The 17,458-nt window shown below is 46.4% G+C and overlaps 1 protein-coding gene across 10 annotated transcripts in view; it reads right to left on the reverse strand.

The window, feature by feature from the left end:
• PECAM1 (platelet and endothelial cell adhesion molecule 1) overlaps window positions 1-12,040 on the reverse strand; it is a 74,061-nt gene extending 62,021 nt beyond the window's left edge. For 5 of the 10 annotated variants that reach the window (XR_007459313.1, XM_049637658.1, XM_049637657.1 and 2 more), the window contains exons 1-2: window positions 11,803-12,037; window positions 6,636-6,761 (exon numbers count right to left, since the gene is read on the reverse strand). The gene's annotated coding sequence lies outside the window, so the exon portion shown is untranslated. Of the gene's footprint in view, window positions 1-6,635; window positions 6,762-8,193; window positions 8,330-11,802 lie in introns of those variants that run through there. The other 5 variants (XR_007459312.1, XM_049637653.1, XM_049637649.1 and 2 more) reach the window with 5 other exon arrangements.
• Between the last annotated feature and the right edge of the window lie 5,418 nt (window positions 12,041-17,458).

Genomic DNA, 17,458 nt, shown 5'->3' on the forward strand with positions numbered 1-17,458 from the left:
TGGAATCATACAGTATGTAATATGTGGCGGGGGGTGTCTATCTTCTCTTATCAGCATAGTCAATTATTAATTTCTTCTTATTGCCAAGTAGTATTCCACTGCATGAATATATCAGGTTTTTTTTAATCATTATTTATCAATGCACATTTGAGTTGTTTCCAATTCTGAGCTCATAGAAAGCTGCTATGAACCTGCTTTTGTACAGACACACACTTTGATTTCTCTTGGGCAAATACCCAGGAGTAGAATGCCTGGGTTGTATGCTAGGCGTATGTTTCAACATTTTAAGAAACTGCCACACTGTTCTCCCAAGTGGCTATATACTATTTTACATTCCCACCAGTGAGGTATGAGAGTTCCACTTGTTCCCTATCTGTTACCAACTCCGGTCCTTGGGCTCTCCAAGGAACAGAGATTTTCTAGAGGCCTCACTAGAAGTTCCGGTTTATGCCGGATCTAGAGGGAGACAGCACAGAGGAAAGGGTCTTCATGCTGGGTCTCTGAACAAAGGCTGGGGAAAGTTTTTAAAGAGGCTGAGGCAGGAAAGGAGTGCGGTGCAACAGGTAAAGGTGGGGAGAGATACAGGAAGTTGGGCGCACAGGTGCAGTGGACAGAACGTGCTTTGTCATGCATGGCACGTCTCAATGGCATGTTAAATCTCCACCAGGCTTGATTTTTAGTATTATAATGAGGGGCAAAGTCGGTGACAGTTCAGTGCCAGGGGCCCAACTCTAGCGCAGACTGGTTTGGTTCAGTCTTCACCAGTCTTGGTGGGGGAGTCCCTCCTTTGGGAGGCAGCCTCTTTCCGCATTCCTGCAAGATATGCTAGTAGGAGGCACTGGGTTTCAGTTATCAAGGAACGCTGGATTTTGTGGTCTGGGTTGAGGGCACTGGAGTCCAATCGCTGCTCTGTCTCAATTTGGGCTATTCTAGGCCCTCTGTCCTTCCCTGTGCATTTTAAAATCAATTTCTCTGGGCACCTTTGTGGCTCAGTCGTTAAGCCTCTGACTTCGGCTCAGGTCATGATCTCACACTTGGTGAGTTCAAGTCCTGCATCAGGCTCTGTGGTGACAGTGCAGAGCCTGCTTAGGATTCTCTCTGCCTCTCTGTCTGCCTCTCCCCCATTTGTGCTCTCTCTCAAAATAAATAAATCCTTAAAAAAATAAAATCAGGGGCACCTGGGTGGCTCAGTCGATTAAGCTTCCGACTTCAGCTCAGGTCATGATCTCACAGCTCATGGGTTCGAGCTCCGCATCGGGCTCTGTGCTGATAGCTCAGAGCCTGGAGCCTGCTTCGGATTCTGGGTCTCCCTCTCTCTCTGCCTTTCCTCTGCTTGCTTTCTGTCTCTTTCTCAACACAAATAAACATTAAAGACTTAAAAAAAATTTTTTTTAATAAAAAAATAAAATCAACTTTTTGATCTCTGTCTAAAAAAAGGCCTTCTGTGATTTTGACTGGAAGGTATTGAACCTGTAAAGCATTGTGGGGAGAAGTGACCTTTTAGTCTTAGAGTATTCTGGCCCACAGACATAGCATACCTCTTGACAAACAGCAATGTTGTTGTAGTTTCCGGTGTGCTTTTCTTTAGAAACCTCGTGTCTTTTTTAGTTTTAAAGTCATGTAAATGTATTACCTATTAAAAATCAAACTAAGAAATTAAAGTCTAAAATAAAAGCTGTGCCTTGGGTGCTGGACATTATTTGGAATGACTGTTGTCCCCACCACCCCGGCCCAGACAATACTACAGGGTGACTTGTGCTGAGGCCCCCCGGGAGCCAAGTCAACATGAGGCTGATCCTTCACAGGAGAGCCTCCCCACCCCCACTCACTATGGGTCTGCCTCCCTCTTAGTCTCTTTCTATGGGACCCACTCTTTCTAGTTATCCAGCAATCTCTTCCTCCTCTCTTCCCCCAGCTATGATGTAAGAACTGGACTGTATACTCTCCTTCATTTATTTTATCCATCGAAAAGATGATCAGGCTCCTTATTCTTTATCTGTACAGTCTGAATGTCTTATTCAAAATTAAAAATATATAAATGGAATGTTTTCTAGTTCCGCTTTTTAAAACCCATCAATTAAGGGGTGCCTGGGTGGCTCAGTCAGTTAAGCATCAGACTTCGGCTTGGGTCATGAGCTCACAGTTCATGCATTCAAGCCCCACGTTGGGCTCTCTGCTGTCAGCACGGAGCCTGCGTCAGATCCTCTGTCCCCCTCTTCCTCTGCCCCTCTCCTGCTTGCAAGCTCTCTCTCTCTCAAAAATAAACATTAAAAAAATAGTCAGTTCAGTGGCTTTTTATATGTGTGTGGCCCTCACGTATCTCTCCCTTTCTAGCTCTTTGTCCTCAGTGGACTCCATAATCAAAAAAAAAAAAAAAAAAAGTTCCAGAAACTATTTTAGCTGTTTGGTAACTAATTAAGAAACTATATTTCTCCTTACGGTGCTGTTCCCTTCTTCCTCTTTTCGGTAAAGGGAATTGAAGGAGAACAGAGTGGTTTCTACATGCTGTGCGTCTGCCCAAATACCAGGAAAATCACACAAATGTGTAACACAGCAATTCATTAACCACAGGAAAAAACTGCCTGCTGTAATAAGGAAAAAAAACAAAACAAAACAACAACTCAGGAAGTGCTTCTTCTGAAAAGCTAGGAGCGGTGTTGGGTAAGAAGGGGGTGGGGGCGGGAGAGATGGGGGGAGGGGCAGAGAGAGATAGAGAATCCCAAGCAGGCTCTGCACTGTGAAAGCAGAACCTGATGCAGGGCTCGATCTCACAAACCGTGAGACCATGACCTGAGCTGAAATCGAGAGTTGGATGCTTAACTGGTTGAGCCACCCAGGCGCCCCAATAAACATTTAATAAAAACTAATAATAAAATAAAAAGGGTAAAACCAAAATTAAAAAAAAAAGACAGACATTAATAAATGTTGGTGCGGATGGAAATACTAGAACCCCTCAGACATTGCTGGTGGGATTGTAAAATGATACATCCATGTTGGAAAGCTTAAAAACTAGAATTGCCATATTATCCAGCAGCAATTCCATTCTTAGGTATATACACCCAAAGGAAATGAAAACACGCTTACACAAATACTTGTATGTGGACGTTTACAGCAGCATTACGAATAATACCTAAAAGGCAGGAGGAACTCAAATTTCTATCAACTGACGAATGGATAAATAAAAGTGATATATCCATACAATAGAATATTATTTGGCAGAAAAAAGAATGAAGGATTGATACCTGCTACAGTATGGATGAACCTTGAAAACATCATGGTAAGTGAAAGAAACCAAACATGAAAGGCCACATGTATATGATTCTATTTATATGAAATGTCCAAAGTAGGCAAATCTATAGTTAGAGAGAAGTAGCTTAGTAGTTTCCTAAGGCCGGGGGAGTGAAGGGAAATAAGAGTGACTCTGAATGGGTATGAGGGTTCTTCGTAGGAGGGATTACAAAGTTCTCAAAGGTGGGGCACCTGGGTGGTTCAGCTGGTTAAGCATCCAAGTCTTGGTCTCTGCTCAGGTCTTGATCTCAGGGTTGTGAGTTCAAGCCCTGCATTGGGCTCTGTGCCGGACGTGAAGCCTACTTAAAAAAATAAGTTCTAAAAGTTGAGTGCGATGATAGTTGCACAATTCTGTCAATAGACTAAAGACCACTGAATTGTACACTATAAAAAGTTAAATGGTATGGTGTGTGAAATACATCTCCACAAACTGTTATTTTTTACAAAGTTTTATCTAATGTTTATTTATTTGAGAGAGAGAGAGTGCAAGCAGGGAAAGGGCAGAGAGAGGGGGAGACACAGAATCCGAAGTAGGCTCGAGGCTCTGGGCTGTCGGCACAGAGCCTGACGCGGGGCTCGAACTCACAAACCGCGAGATCATGACCTGAGCCAAAGTCAGACGCTTGGCTGACTGAGCCACCCAGGTGTCCCTGTGTGAGCCTCAGGAGGTGTCGCCCCTATTAGGCTGTCAGCTCTGTGAGGACAGATGTGGGTCTGTTGGGCTCACTGCAGTGTCCCTGCAGTCAACACAATGCCTGTGATGTAGGAGGCCCTGCGTACATATTTGCTAAATGAGGGAATGTGCTGGAAGGGCAGATGGGTTGTAAAGAGTCATCATGTACGATGGCGATGCATGGGCCACAGGAGCGGATTTGCTCTCCATGGCTGGCCTCAGGCTGACCTAGACTAAGTGGGAGCTGATAGAAAGCCAGCGTCTGCCCCTAGCCCGATGAGGCAAGATGCAGCCCCGAGCGGGGTGCAGGCCCAAGGCCCCAATGGAGGAGACCAGGGACTGAGGAGCCCATCGGAGTGAAGGAGGAAGCGTGTGTGTGTATGGGGGGGGAGGGGTGGTTTGAAGGGTCTGCATGCTCTTGTGTGAGTGGTGGTTTGGGTTGGAAATGAGCTGGGCCAGGCATCCTGAGAGGCCGCCCTGGTAGGGCTGATCCGCTTTAGCAAATAAAAATGCCTGACCCCGACTTACATCTGAATTTCACAAGAGCAACAAGTCATTTTGTAATAGGAGTACGTCCCACATATTGCACAGGACAGACTAGAAAATGATTTGGGCTATCTGAAATTCAGATGTACCTGGGCATCCGGCATTTTACCTGACAACCATCACTCGGGACCCCCTCTGTTTCAGGAACACTTATGCCAAACCAGAGTCAGGTGCAGAAACGCTAGAACGTTCAGGGGGCTGAAGCAGTGAAGTTTCCCATGCGTTTCTTTTTCAAGTTATTGAAGGGACATGAGGGAAAACAGGCACTAAGTGGGGCTGCAGATGGGAGGGAGGGTCAGAAATGCTCTGCTCCAGGCCCGGCCCAGGACCAGGAGGGCAGTGTCTTCTAGGAGTCCCCACCTAATGAAACAGCAAAGATGTGCCTGCAGAGGGATGGCCTCATCCCAAGCAGGCACCCTGCTAAACACCAGGAAAGACAAAGTCCTGGCCCTGCCCTCGAGGGGTCGGGAGGCTGATTTATCAACAGACGGTTCAACAAAGAGTCAGGCGTGCTGGGAGAAGCTCCCCGCAGAAGACAGAAAATGAGGTGGCCAGAGGTGGTCTTCCCTGGATATTTCTCTCTGGTTTTCCCCATCAGTCTAAGCGGAAAAACGATATCTACTTCTACAACCAGGGTCTTTATCCATCTTCTTGACAATTGACTATCCTCTGACTCCTTCTTCCCAGTTTTGAATCATCCACAGAGAGAATCCCGAGCAGGCTCCTCACTGTCAGTGCAGAGCCCGACGCGGGGCTTCATCCTGATCATGACCTGAGCCGACATCAAGAGTCAGACGCTCCACCGACTGAGCCACCCAGGTGCCCCTGGATCATCCACAGATTTTATCAGAAGGTCAGCAGGGTTCTCATCCAAGTCATTAATAAAAATACTCAGTAGGGGAGTGAAGATACAACCCTACAGCACTCTACAGATTTGCCCCAGGCTGATCCTAATCAAAATTCTTTTGATATAAATGTTCAGCAAGCTACAAATCCCCTTCCTCTGCCGTCATGTATCCCACCCATCTCCATGAGGACGTGAGGCTTCCTCAGGACGATATCATAGGTGCCTTGATCAAATCCAGAAGTACTAGCAAACTATAGCTCCATTAGAGGGTGATCACTCTCAATACCATCCAGGCAGCAGTGGTAACAATAACAATAATAAATAAGAGAATATTTTTTTTTTTGTCTTCACTCTCCTTTGTTGTCCTTTCTATCCAAGACGCAGTAAACTTCACTAAAATAAGAGGAAACCCTAATCGGTTTATCTTAAGTTCAAGGAAAAATTACCCTGCCAGGAACAACTCTTGGGGAGTGTGCGCGGGGCAGGGGTGGGGGGTGGCAGGGCGGGGGGGGGGAATGGTCATGGTTTATCTAGAGATCAGTAGAACGAATTTTAGATACAAAGAGTGACTTCGGTTTAAAGTACAGGCAGTTTCCAGCTTATCATCAGGTTTTGATCCAGAAGTTTGTTTTCAAGTTGGCTGTTGAGCAAATACAAAATGTACTCGAAAAGCAGTCTGACAAACACTGATTAGGTTCCCTGCTCAACCCCAACAAGCCCTTTACCGGCAGTGAGGCTGAGATTGTAACTGAGCCCCAAGTTTCTTCGGGCTCCCAGCTCTGAGCCCCTTCCTATCAGGGGGAGGTCTGGGCAGTTTCCCTCCTCTGCACGTGGGACTCAGCAGGCAGCTGCCTGTATGCAGGGATTATTTTTAAGCCCACTGTCTATAACTTAAGGACATTTTTCATGGCACGTAGTCCCCTCTTTTGGCGGACTTTCCAGCAGGAACGGTGTCCCCATTCCTCATGTCACCCCATCAGTGTCTGTAGATTCCCATCTCGATGGGTGCCAGAGCCTCATTTTGCCTGGGGACAGGTGGCAGCCATTTCTCCAAACTGTCTTCTTAAACCCACAGCATTAGGCTCTAGAAATCCACCCTTCTCCTAATATTTTACTACTAGAGATTGAAGAGAAGTAGCAGAAAACACAGAAGGTGAGAGATAGGAATGTTGGCTGACGGCTGCTGTTCACAAGCATCCCTTTACAGTTTGTTCTCTGTACACATAGGCTCTGGGGATCTAAGAGAGAAAAGCACTTAGAAATAGTTAAAACATTACCAACCGGGGTGGCTCCCAGTCCAGTGTGCATGTGTTGCTTCGTCCTTTCTCATGGGGCCAGCAGAAGTGTAGGTCGGCTTCTTATGACCAACCATCACCTCGGTCTGAACAGGAAATCTGGTTGGGGGAGCTGCGGAGAAAGCAGAAGCCGGGAACGATGTGAGCTGAGCCACAAGGATGTTCTCAGTTCTCAGCAGATCCCTCCATCGCCTGCTTTGACAGGAACTAATAGCTCCTGCTAACACATTGCCTCTTAGAGGTTTCCCCTCTCCACTGTTTTGGCCAGGCAGGTTTGTGCTATCCCTGGGCTGGGCCTCCCCTTGTTGCAAGTGTAAGGGCAACCTTGTTCTCTTCCAGTATCTAACCTGAAACCCCCAAAATGGCCTGAGTTTAAAAGGTGGGGGAGAGGGGCCCCTGGGTGGCTCAGTCGGTTGAGCGTCCGACTTCGGCTCAGGTCATGATCTCACGGTTCGTGGGTTCCAGCCCCGCATCGGGCTCTGTGCTAACAGCGTAGAGCCTGGAGCCTGCTTCGAATTCTGTGTCTCCCACTCTCTCTGCTCCTCCCCTGCTCATGCTCTGTCTCTCTCTCTCCTTCAAAAACAAAAACAAAAAAGGTGCGGGAGATAGGGAATCCTAAAACCATAGATGACAGGGGCCGTGACATCTACCCTCCATAAAGCTCCAGCAGATTATTTCTTAGGTATGTAAAAACTTCATGTTGTGTCTATGCATCCCCTACAATCTTTTCCTAGTGAGTTATGATGGCTCACACTTCAATCAAGAAGTGTATAGAGCTTCAATAAAGTCCTTGTTGAAATAAATGAAATTAGGGAGAGGGCCCAGACCTCAGCTGTTGAGAGTTCAGGGAAGGGTGGAGGATGGGGAGTCTGGGCCAGGCCTGATAGAGCCGCCTGTGAAGGTCACGCCCCGGAAGGGTCAGGCCAGGTGTTAAGGGCTAGACACGGCCTGGGTCATGAAGTAGGCAGAACAGGAGGAGTGCCCAGTGCAAGGACCGACAACAGACAGGTGCAGATCACATCAGAACTCTTACAGGAGTCGGCAGAGAGCACTTGCGGCTTCCAGGCAAGAGTTGGAGATGCCCAGAAACCGACAAGGCTCTTCTAAAAATAAGTCATGACAGTTGCACCTGGTTTCTTTTGTTGTCAGGGTCACTAGATTGTCAAAACCATAAAATCCTGTAGGTACAGGGCTCCTCGATTTTAGCAAGACATCTAGCCAGGTCTGTCCCGAAGCCCTTGTGGAGAAGTATGTGCAATCTGCGACTTGTGGGACAATTAAATCAGGAGAGTTTTTAATCAGGAGCGTCTGGGCGGCTCAGTCAGTTAAGCGGCCAACTTACCGGCTCCGGCCATAATCTCACAGTTCTGGGTTCGAGCCCCGAATCGGGCTCTGTGCTGACAGCTCAGAGCCTGGAGCCTGCTTTGGATTCTGTGTCTCCTTCTCTCTCTGCCCCTCCCTCGTTCATGCTCTGTCACTCTCTCTCTCTCTCTCTCTCAAGAATAAACATTAAAAAAAATTAAAAACAAAGTTAAACTTCTGACCTTAGTTCCCAGAGACCACTGAAGCAGGCTCCAGGCTCTGAGCTGTAGGCACAGAGCCCGAAGCAGGGCTTGAGCCCATGAACCGTGAGATCATGACCTGAGCCAAAGTCGGACGTTCGACTCACTGAGCCACCCAGGCGCCCCTGGGAAGGTTTTTAAAGACAGCTGAGGGAGGGAGGGCATGTTTCTAGAGGGCTGTGGAGTACCCTCTGGGCCAACGTTGGGCAACACAGCCTCCAGCAAGAAAGCAAGTGTGCAGGCCAGTTCCCCCGGGGACTCAGCGGCCATGTAAGCCACTCTCCTCTCCAGGGGGAACGTGTACCTGTTGAACATCTCTTCATCTTACTGATAAATAAGCTACTAAGAAGGCAAATATTTGTCAAAACCAACACCTGGTGGGTCAGAGCAGTGTTCCTGCTGATTGCCAAAGTTAAACACAAAGAGAAAGGAAAGAAGAAAGCTGTTGTCATTGTGAACGTGGTTAAGTGGCCTCTGTTGATTGTGGCGGGGGAGGGGGGGTAGTCACAGTTCTGGCTGGATGCTAGGAAGGGCCATGCAACAATGAACATGCATCTGTGTCCTCATTGTAGAAACTTGAGCAGATCTGTCTGACCACTCAAACAGCAAGCAGGACAGGAACAAAAGCAAAAACAAAATGTAGCCCAAGAGCTCAAGTCTCATGTGAAGCCAGCAAGGGTGGCAGAATAACAAAAGTTCTGGATGTGCCACACAAAACTCAAGAAGAAAGGAGCCCATCTGGGAGTGAGAGAGGCAGAGCAAGACTGATTGGTTGACTTTGAGAGGGCCGGCCTGGACTTGATTTTGAGGGAAAGGCCTCGGTACTGGGGCTTTCTCTGGGAAGTGGGATTCTCCCCTCTAAGTCCCCTTCAAACAACCTCCAGTGAAGCCCTGCCTTATTTTAAATTGACTTGGAGAGGGGTTTCTGCTAATTGACTTGGAGAGGGGTTTTTCAGGAGACAAACAAGACTCTCAGAGAGGTTAGTATGCTTGCCCAAGGTCCCACAGTCAGTTTAAGTGGTCAAGTCTGTTGGAGTGTTGGATGCCTGACTCCAAGGCCTGAACTCCTTGTACAAATGCCTCTAGAAGAAAAGCATTTCAGGGGTGCCTGGGTGGCTCAGTGGGTTAAGCGTCCAATTTCGGCTCAGGTCATGATCTCACGGTTCATGGGTTCAAGCCCTGAGTTGGGCTTTGTGCTGACAGCTCAGAGCCTGGAGCCTGCTTTGGATTCTGTGTCTCCCTCTCTCTCTCTGCCCCTCCCCTGCTCGCACTCTGTCTCTCTCTCTCTCAAAAATAAATAAATGTTGAAAAACAATTTTTTTTTTTAGTTTTAAAAAATCAAAAGAAGAAGAAGGAGGAGGAAGAGGAGGAGGAAGAGGAGGAGAAGGAGAAGAAGAAGAAGAAAAACATTTCAGGACTTCTTGAAATGCCCCACAATAGGAAAATCTTCAGCTTTGAACAAATACCAAAGAGGTCAGAGTGTGAAAAAGGTGAAGAACACAGAGTATAAAATATTTATTTACCAAGGTTATTCTAGGATGTAATCCTTCAATTTGTTCTATACAACTGTCTTGCTGTTTCCTGTTTCTTTATAACTTCACTACCCGATTAAACAAAATTAAAATAAATAGATGCATACAAATAAAAAAGCCAGCCAAGTTAGGGTATGAGAATATGCACAGGAAACAGTGCTAATAGACAGACATGAGATTCATGTGATTTAGGACCAAGCTGGGAGCCCGTGTAAACATTTCTAATATTGAGAATGTGAGAACACATGGGGCTTTCTAAATGGATCCCTCACAAACCTCAATGACCTGCTTTAATTAGGGCTGTTTACTTTTTTAATGTTTATTTATTTATTTTTAATTTTTTTTTATGTTTATTTATTTTTGACAGAGAGACAGAGAGACAGAGCATGAGCAGGGGAGGGGCAAAGGGAGAGGGAGACACAGAATCCGAAACAGGCTCCAGGCTCCAAGCTGTCAGCACAGAGCCCGATGTGGGGCTCGAACTCACAGACCGCGAGATCATGACCTGAGCCGAAGTCAGACGCTCAACCGACTGAGCCACCCAGGCACCCCAAATGTTTATTTATTTTGAGAGAGAGAGAGCGCATGCGTGCGCCAGCATGAGCTGGGGAGGGGCAGAGAGAGAGGGAGAGAGAGTCCCAAGCTGGATCTCAGGAACCATGAGATCTAATGAGAGCTGTTTAAAAAGACACCAATTTGCCCAGAGAAATAAAAAGCATGTTGGACACCTGGGTGACTCAGTCAATTAAGTGTCTGACTCTTGATTTCAGCTCAGGTCATGATCTCTCAGATGTGAGATCAATTCCTGCATCAGGCTCCTCCCTGGGCATGAAGCCTGGGCATGGGGTTCTCTCTCTTCCTCTCTCTCTGTCTCTCCCCTGCTGGTGTTCTCTTTCTCTCTCTTTCAAAAAAAAAAAAAAAAAAAAGCATGTGTTCACACAAATATCTGTACATGAATGTGCACAGCAGCTGTGCTGGAATTATTTATAATTCCAACTTTTCCAAAAAAAAGCTGGAATTAGCCCAGATGTCCTTCCATGGGTGAATGGTTAAGCAGCGGTATATCCATACTATGGAATATTCTTCAGCAATAAAAAGGAACAAACTATTAACGACAAACTGAGCAAATCTCCAGGAAAATATGCTATGGCCTTCCACCCTCCAGTTCTCCTGGGTCTTGTGTGGAGTGACGCCAGGTGGTGACAGGGAAGCTGAGCATTACGTGAAAACCTTCCATTTCTTTTTTTTTTTTTTTTAAGTTTAATTATTCATTTTGAGACAGAGACAGTGCGAGTGGGGGAGGGGCAGAGAAAGGGAGCATCCCAAGCAGGCTCCGCTCGGGGTTTGAACCCACAAAACCTTGAGATGATGACCTGAGCTGAAAGCAAGAGTTGGACGCTTCACTGACTGAGCCACCCAGGTGCCCCGAGGGTCCTCCATTTCTGCTGGTCCCACCGGCACAGAGCAAATCAGGGAGAACCCGAATGCTCTCCTCCAAGAGGCTCCTTTTCTTGTACTAAAAGGAAGAGGTGATCTGAGCTGCTCTGAAGGCATGTGGCAAGACCACGTCTGTTACCATCTTCTCCCTAATGCTGGGGCCCTCCTGGGATCTAGGGGTCCAGGCCACTCCACTGACAAAAATAAAACATGAATGTTCACACTGCTACTTCCAACCTGGAAAAAACTCGGAAATCTTCTCCCAGGGTGACAAGGAACAAACATGTTCCAAATAATGGGACATTCTAGGTGGAAAGTGAACAGAAACATTTTGAGACCTAGGAAAGATCGTGGATGTTCAAGGAGGTAAAGCGGGTGGGGGGGGGGGGTTGAACATTATTCTAGAGATGCACTAAAATGCCCCAGCTCCTAAGTGGGATGTCTCCCTCCCAGATAATTTCATGATCAGTTGCACCAGAAAATTATCCTCACGTGGACCTCTGGAACAGTGAAAGGATAAATGTACGGTGTCCTTAGTCTCTTCCTCCCCCATAGATGAGGCCAAAATGCCATCCCTTAAGCTGGCTTACAGAGACGGCCCCTGAGGTTGGCCATGACTTACCCGGGCAGCCACAGAAGGGCCTGATGAGCCTGACAGTGTCTCAAGAACTCCTTCCTGGCCAGGGAACTTCCTTCACTGTCTCTGGGGTCCCCACTCATCACCTGCCCTGTGTCCTCACATCAAGAACCTGGCACAGTGTGTGTGATACCAGGGCCAGGGTGCTCTGAGCCAGGTGCTGGCTTCTGAAGAATGGCCTGAGTGCTGGGCCCACCCCAGCAGAGCCAGCTGTCACCAAGCACCAGGTGACAACCTCTGAAACTCACATAAATGTGGAAGTGATGACACAGGATGCCTGCCCTCTAAATACCAATCACCCAGGCATTTGCCTCTCCCCCCTCCTCCCTCCGCATCTGCCCTCCATCTGCAAAGCCTTACCCTCCAAGAACAGATTGCTCTTGGGGGTGGGGGGGTCTCCGCGAGTGGGTAGGCACTTGCCGTGGAAGAGACCCTGCGCTGCCCATAGATCACATCTGCCTGGCCCTTGTAGAAAGGCTCTGCCCACACAAAGGGACTTTGAGTTTAAGTTTTCTGCCGTTAACACAATACTACCTGCGACTGCCTGAAAGTCCATTTTTTAAACGCAGCTAGGAAAGCTGAAGGAAGGGGAAAAGCGGGGGCCTGGTTCAGCCCCGGAGGCTGCATTGTTCTCGGGCCTCCGCTTACCCAGAAGGCCCCCACAACCCCTGGGGAATCAAATGAGATTGTTTTTCCCAAGATCCAGCTCTTCAGGTGTGAGCTGAAGTTCTTGGACAACGGTCACTGTGGCATTTCTGCAACAGGAAAGAGGAAGGAACTTCTGAGCTCTGAGCAAGCCCCCAAGCAGCCGCCAGCGAAGAGGAAAAGAGCTCAGTTTCCATAGCGATAAATCACGAGGAAGCCAGCCAGGGATAATCGGCAGGAGGACTTTACCCTTCCGCTGGTTCTCTGCAAACACATTCCCAGCTCCAGGGTTGGTCTCTTGCCTGCTGCCCCTCCAAGCTGCGCCGCCAGAACCACAGGTAGAGGAAGGCTGCCTGTGGATGAAGTGACACACGCTGAGTAAAAACCCAGTAATAGTAACTGCCCTTTATCATAGTGCACTAAATGATTTTACATGCACTGTGGCCCGGTCCTACGTCAGTGCAGCTAACAGTAACTCACCCACGGTGCCATGGCTGGTCAGGGGCCAACCCAAGGGCTTTTGTTCTTACCACCCAGTTCAAGTTCGTCCTGTTTTTAGCTGGAACTGTATCATCTTGGCAAGGTTGTTCCCTGTCCATTAGAAACTTTAATCAATCAAATCCATACACACATAAATACAAAATAGAAAAATCATTAACATTTAGCTAATGCCGTTTGGGATAAAATCATCCCACTAATGAGATTTGTGGAATGAAAATAATGGAGGGGCTGTTGATGGTGAAAGAGTAGAAATCCCCAGTCTGCCCAGATTTACGGAAAATTCCAAAGGAGCAAACAGCCCTTTGCACTTCTGATAATCAGGCTATCAGTAGTGAATTTTTTACAGGACCGAGGGAAAGTAACTCGTTCCTAGTTGTCAGTCTTTACATGCATCTGACTGTATTTTTCTTCTAATGACTAAATTCCTTCAATAAGCATTCATTTCATTGACCCCTCTGGCTTGAAATAGTAGGACACAGCTGAAGGGAGATTTAACTTGTTCCCCCACCCCCAGCCCCACCCTGTGCCTTAAAAGAAAAGCAAGCAATAACAAAAACAACGTGGTTGCAGGCAGAAACAGTTAATGGGTGCCACCTGTCCTTCCCCTGCCCATTTCAAACTACAGACCTTTGACAATGGCGCCATCTAATGGAAGATTAGGTTAGGCACAAAAATCGTTTCTTTTACCTTCACATTTATCAGCAGTAGCTTCTTCTAAGCACTTCGTTATCAATGGACACCTCCAGTACTTATGTCACTCTTGGCTATTATTTGTTTCTAAACATATCATTGATGTAAAAAATTATATTAAAATATAGCATAGCGGCCCCTGGGTGGGTCAGGTGGCTGAGCGTCCAACTTCAGCTCAGGTCGTGATTTCACGGTTGGGTTTGTGAGTTCAAGCCCCCGTGTGGGGCTCTGTGCGGACAGCTCAGAGCCCAGAGCTTGCTTCGGATTCTGTGTCTCCCTCTCTCTCTGCCCCTCCCCCACTCATGCTCTGTCTCTGTCTCTGTCTCTGTCTCTCTCTCTCTCTCAAAAATAAACGTTAATCTTTTTTTTTTTTTTTTTTTAAGTATTTCTAAAAAATATAGCATAGGGATGCCTGGGTGGCTCAGTAGGTTAAGCGTCCAACTCAGTTTCAGCTTAGGTCATGAGCTTGCTGTTCATGAGTTCAGGCCCTGCATTGGGCTCTGCACTGACAAAATCCCTGCTTGGGATTCTTTCTCCCCCACTTTCTCTCTCTCTGCCCCTCCACCGCTTGTGTTCTCTCTCTCTCTCTCTCTCTCAAAATAAATAAACTTTAAAAAAAGATATATATGTAAGTATACATACTATAATAAATAAATAGGATAACTTTTTTTAATTTACCATTTTTACCATGTTATTTTATTTATTTTTAATTTAATTTTTTTTTAATGTTTATTTTTGAGAGAGAGAGAGAGAGAGAGAGAGAGAGAGAGCATGAGCACAGAGCCTGACATGGGGCTGGAACTCATGAACTGCAAGATCATGACCTGAGCTGAAGTCGGATGCTTAACCAACTGAGCCACCCAGGTACTGCTAGTTTTTATTTTATTTTTAAAAATGTTTATTTATTGGGGCACCTGGGTGGCTCAGTCAGTTAGGTGTCTGACTTTTGGTTTTGGCTCAGGTCATGATCTCACAGTTCTTGAGATCAAGCCCCACCATGCTGGGCTCTGCTCTGACAGTGCAGAGCCTGCTTGGGATTCCCTCTCTCTCCCTCTCTCTGCCTGTCCCCTGCTCGTGCTCTCTCTCTCTCTCTCAAAATAAATAAATAAACTTAAAAAAGAATTTATGTAAATTAAAATGTTTATTTATTTATTTTGAGAGAGAAAGAGAGGGAGAGAGTATTTGTCCACGAGTGGGACAGACAGCGAGATAGAGAAAATCCCAAGCAGGCTCTGTGCTATGAGTGCCGAGCCCAACGTGGAGCTTGAACTCATGAATGATGAGATCATGACCTGAGCCAAAACCAAGAGTGGGATGTTTAACTGACTGAGCCACCCAGGCACCGCTGGATAATATTATACATTTTTGCAATGTGCTTTTTTTTCACCTTTTGCCCATTATGAATATATTTTCATTTATATACATACAGAATCACCTTATTTTTTAAAAATGTCTCCAAAAGATCTCATTATGTATGGGAATCATTTTTGGGGTAATAAAAATACTCTTTTTTTTAACGATAATTATTCTCATTTTATTATTTATTTAGAGAGAGAGGGTGTGAATGGGGAAGGGGCAGAGAGAGAGAGAGAATCTTAAGCAGGCTCCACACTCAGTCCTACACAGGGCTCGATCCCACAATCCTGGGAACATGACCTGAGCCAAAACCAAGAGTCTGACGCTTAACCTACTGATCCACCCAGGTGCCCCCAAAACGTTCTAAAGTTAGATTGTGGTGATAGTTGCACAGCTTTGTGGGTATACTAAAAACCCCCAAACTGTGCACTTTAAATTTTATGGTGTGTATATCTCAGCAAAACTGTTTAAAAGAACAGGATGTCAAAAAACATACCATTGTAAGGAATGCCTATCATTTAAATAACTAGTTTCCAATCGATGGGCGCTTAAGTGTCTGTAGTTTTTCACGATTACAAGCAAAACTGCAGGGATGCCCTGTGCCTACACTTGGCACACGTGTAGATCGAGAGGGAAATTTCTAGGTCTATACGACACAGCTCTGGATGCAGGGATTCTGATGCTAGCAGGTGTGGTAGAAGCCCCTTCAACTTTCTTCCAAGAAGATAAATGTTTTGACATTTGCTGAAGTAAGTTTTCTGTTGAGGATGGGCCTGTGTTCCCCAGTGATCGTAGGTAGGGGAGGAGGGAGATGTGGTTTAGTCTTCTTACTACAATCTACCATAGCTAGGTATGGCCAGGCACCTTGGTTAGTACCCCAGATCTGCCTCGACCAGCTGCAGACTTAGATCCGTCTGTTCCCGAATGGTTTTTCCCTTCTCGAAACAGAACAACTCACAGTGTTACGTGGACGCAGGGAGCTGGTCCATCTGATGGACCGACCCCTGGCTAGCAAGAGCTCAGTACATGCTAGATCCTCCCCATGGGTTCTCGAGAGACTCTAGATGAGTGTGCAGCAAATTCAGAGGCAGACCCTGGTGAATTCAGTCACATGATGCAGTTCCTGAGTGGTGACCCCCACAACTGGGAGGTCACCAGCTCAGTCCAGGCATGGACACCAAAGTCGCTTGCTCCCAGCTGCGGACAGATGGAAGAAAGTCCAAGAAGAATCAGGAGAAGGAGGGCAAGGCCTGCATCTGGCCTTGTGAACTCCTCCTACCCACCCCAGAATCTTCAGCAGCCCCTTCCCTGGGAGGGGTTAGGGGGTCAGTTGAAATCATTCTTGCACCCAGGGATGGGGCTGCCTTCTCAGCAGCAGCCCAGGCCATCCTGGATGCAGGAAAACTGGAAAACAGACAAAATTACCAGAGCCCCTGCCAGACCCTGCCGCTGTGAAGAATCACAAAGCCTCCTTCTTGTAAGGACACCAGTACGACTGCATTTTGACTGACTACATCTGCAAAGACCTCACTTCCGAGTAAGCCCATATTCTAAGGTTCTGGACAGATATGAAGTCTGGGGAGCACTAGTCAATCGAATACAGAATCCGTGGGAACAAATAAGATACGAAACAGATAACGAATTGCAGCCCAGAACATCTGCTATAGGGCCCAGCCCAGAGTATCTTTTTACACTGTGCAAGAAAAGTACAAAATACAGTAAACAGTTTCTGCTTGTGCGATGAAAAACAATTGGATTATCGTAACAAAAAACATGGATAGCCTTCAGAGGTTGTGAATAAATGGGGTTCAGCAGCTGTAATGTGAAAAGTTGAAAATACTAAATATATTTAATCGGAATGGTAATCATATGCTGGCAAAGCTCATTGCTCTAATAAATTCTACAATGTCAGTGAGCAAAATAATGAAAAGAATACCTTACATCTGACAGGTGTGAGGTGGTATCTCATTGTGGGAATGCAAACTGGTGTAGCCGCTCTGGACAACAGTATGGAGGTTCCTCAAAAAATTAAGACTAGGACTACCCTACAACCCAGCAATTGCACTATTAGGTATTTATCCAAAGGATACAAAAATGCTGATTTGAAGGGGCACCTGCACCTCCATGTTTAGAGCAGCACTATCAACAATAGTCAAATTATGGAAAGAGCCCGAATGTCCATTGACTGACAAATGGATAAAGAAGATACGGTACATATATACAATGGAATACTACTCAGAGATGAAAAAGAATGAAATCTTGCCATTTGCAACAACATGAATGGAACTAGAGGGTATTATGCTAAGTGAAATAAGTCATTCAGAGAAAGACATCATGTGATTTCACTCATATGTGGAATTTGAGAAACACAACAGATGAACATAGGGGAAGGGAAGGAAAAATACGATAAAAACAGAGAGGGAGGAGGCAAACCATAAGAGACTGTTAA

This window comes from Panthera uncia, chromosome E1, assembly GCF_023721935.1.
Source record: "Panthera uncia isolate 11264 chromosome E1, Puncia_PCG_1.0, whole genome shotgun sequence".
NCBI classification, from domain to species: domain Eukaryota; kingdom Metazoa; phylum Chordata; class Mammalia; order Carnivora; family Felidae; genus Panthera; species Panthera uncia.